The following is a 3,767-nucleotide window of genomic DNA, read 5'->3' on the forward strand; positions in this document are numbered from 1 at the left end:
AATCAAAGGGTAATCAATCATATCTTGTGTTAACAAACCACATTGACATTTCTGAAAGGGAAAAACAAAACAAAACTGAGGAAGTTAAATCCATCAATGTCAGAAATAGCAAAACATTTATGGTTACTTTGTTATAAGATCATTACAAAATATGACAAATGTAAATAAAAAAAACTCCCAGCCGTAAAGAGGACATTTCACAAGACTTTTTAACTTGTAAAATAAATCTTTGGTGTTTCCAGAGTATGTATATGAAGTTTAAGCTCAAAATACCATATAGATAATTTATTTTAGCATGTTAAAATTGCCACTTTGTTATAGTGCAGATTAAGGGGCGGTATTATCCCCTTCTGACATCACAAGGGGGGCCAAATTTCAATGGCCTATTATTTCACATGCTTGCAGTAAAAGGTTTACCAAAAATAAGTTACTGTTTTTTTTCATATTTTATAGGTTGATAAAAGCACTGAATACCCAATTATAGCACTGAAACATGGAAAAAGTCAGATTTTCATCATATGTCCTCTTTACAATCTTGATTTAAAGAAGTACCTAAAAAACCTGAAGGTCCAAACACAACTTTTTCGAGGAATTTCAAGGAAAACCATGACTTAACATTAGACAAAAATAAGCCTAGCTTACATCTAATCTGTCATTGTGCTTTAAGGGCATTTAAATGTGGGTGAATTAAAATCAGCAAAAATCCAACAAGCTTTGCCATTTCCTAGAAAGATTTTTTTGTTATTTCATAGAGTGAAGTAGACCATGTTTGCTTAGCAACACTCCAAGAAAAACAAGTGTATGCTATGAGACCACAGGTTAAATCCATGACCTTTACATTCTACACAGGCTTAAGGTAACTGAGCCACGCTCCCATGTGAGAAAACAAAGGATTCAGTGTATGAAAGTTCCTAGTACACAGCGAGTGATTTATACGGTGCATTGTAAGCTTTTAATTCCTGTGACATCAGCATTTTTATCACCAAAATCATTTTAGATAAATTACATTTAAAACACATTACATTCATTCTACACATAGGGCTATATTCTATTTAATCTGTCAATTATTGTATAAAATGAAATATACATTCATAATAATTACACAACTGATCTGCCATCAAACAATACAAATTTATTTTTACCACATCAAAACACATTCCAGCAACTGGTTTACTTGTGTCATTGCTGTCGACACATTTTGCATAATAAACTTCTGATGTCATGCAAGGCAACAATGTAATTTATTTGTACACACACAGGCATATTTCATTTATTTGTTATACGAATATTGTGTATGGTTATTCATGGCACAGCATTGCTCTTAAATGTGACCCCTTTGTGAAATCCAGGTTAAAGTGTCATAACTGTGAGATTAGGGGCATCAAAGCTCGATTTCAGTCATTGATTTCCAGTTGATTTTATTCTTTGACATGACCTGACTCAATATTAAAGATATCAAGGTTATATTTTCACAGAATATTCTTTACCTTATACTTAATCACAAAAACATGACTTTAGCTGGGATTTCACAGGCAGGGTCACAAATATTTACAGTACAGTGTGTGTTATTGCATGTATAGGTCATGATCGGCTCAGAAAACATTTGAACTTTCTCTGTTTACAACATGTTTGCCATCCAACTGTTTCAGAACAACCCGAAATGAGAGGGTACAGTAGGTTAAAAGCGCTTCTCTCTAAGCTTCATTCTGCTGGGATTGATGTGTATGGAAAATGGAGTTTACATCTCTGTTTGGAAAAAATGTCCCTGGTGTGGGTTATGCAGTACTGTGGTGCTTAGACTTCATGAATGACGCTATTGAATGCCGGAGGGCTACTGCAGTGTGTACTGAGTCAATCTATTTCCTTTCCTTACAGAAGAGAAAATCTGCACAGATTCACCTCTCATACAGATGAACTGAAATCTCCCTGTCTATAAACCATGATTGACATTATCAAAGAGCTGCTGTTGACATAGACAAAGGCAGACTCATCATGATAACATAAAGGATGTCTAATCAGAAATACACAGTAACATCGACTCTTGAATGGCCATTGAGATAAAGGTTAGACAGATAACAGGTAATATAAGTTACAACAGGAGAGGATGAATCAAAAATTAAATTATATGAATAAAATTGAGTTAATTATGCAAATGTACTTTGCAAACATAAAACAGATGCCATCTGAAAGGAATATAATCAGTGGTGGCTGCTGACTTCTTTTGTCAAGTCTTCTTCAACGGCACTTATTTTGACAAAACACGTGATGCACGTGGTTCACATGACGCAACAAACACACATCCGAACACTTATTTTGAATTAGCGCCCCTCGGATGACGAACCGCCACTGAATTTAATGTCAAGGATCTGTTTTAAAATGCCATATTTGAGGTAAAATTATGCTTTTTACATGTTTAAGTACTATAACTGGGTCCCCAGTGCTTATATCAACCTAGGAAATGTGAAAAAAACTTAAATAACTTAGTTTTGGTAAACCATTCTCTGCAAGCATGTGAAAATATAGGCCATTGAAATTTGGCTCCCCTTGTGATGTCAGAAGGGGATAATACAGCCCCTTAATCTGCGCTATTCAATCACAGCACTGCCATTTAGTGCAGAGATCAACTCATTTGCATTTAAAAGGACACACTTAAAACCGGCACATTTTTGCTTACACTTGCAAAATGGCAATTTTAACATAATATAATAATGTAATATAATTTTATAATAAATTATCTGTATGTTGAGCTAGAATTTCACATATGTACTCTGAGAACATCAAAAATGTATTTTACATCTTAAAGAAGTCTTGTAAAATGTCCTCTTTAATGTTTCCTGGGGCCCCTAGTGGCCAGCATGCAGGCTAGTACCCAACTTTTTTATGGCGCCATAACGAAACTTAAGCTGTGCCTGACTCCATTTGCACTTACAGCACAAGAACAGCAGAGAACATATTAAAGATCTGTCTCTGTTAAGCCACGAGGAGAGTGTATGTTTCTTTTGTTGTACATTTATTGTGTCAAACTTTGATGCTTTATTGTGAGTTTGACACTAGGTGGCACTATTGGGTAAGCACGTGAGAAGGCATGCTAGACAGTACTGTACCAAGTTCTAACTTCTAAGCATGCATTTTTAAAGGATATAATTTGCCTTCAAATGTCTGGTTGTAAACTACACAAAAGCTAGGCTATTTGTTTATTTATACAGCTAATTCACGTTTTGCTTTATGTCACTCTCACGCTACCTCCCAACGATCAACAAGATTGTCGTCCGTGTTTTTGAGGGTCTTCCTGGGGGACATAGGCTCTATAAACGTTGCATCACGTGAGCTATAATATTCATATGCCTTTCAGCAAATCAACTTATACTGCACGAATGTACCGTAAGTGTTTATATTAGCCTAAAATGCATAACGCGTAATGGGAACGGACTGTTATTACATAGACAACATTGTGTTAACAATGTTTCCTAATTTTACTTTATAGTTTATTGTATTATTTCAGTTAAGCATCACTTATTAATTAAGTGCATCATAAACTCCTCCCTCTTTTAATGAACTGTGGGTCAATCGTGAAAGTGTGCATGGATTTGCACTTCAAATTTGTACCGGAAATAGTATATTATACCATAAAACAAACTACCATGCTATTCGAATAAGAACGGATCTGTAAATTGGGCGACAGGGAAAACCTATTAGGCAAACGTCACTGAACTTGATTAATATTCATTTGCCAGCTCTTCGCCATAGTATAATTCGTAATGTGGGTT

This window comes from Misgurnus anguillicaudatus, chromosome 16 (genome assembly GCF_027580225.2).
Source record: "Misgurnus anguillicaudatus chromosome 16, ASM2758022v2, whole genome shotgun sequence".
In the NCBI taxonomy this organism is placed as follows: domain Eukaryota; kingdom Metazoa; phylum Chordata; class Actinopteri; order Cypriniformes; family Cobitidae; genus Misgurnus; species Misgurnus anguillicaudatus.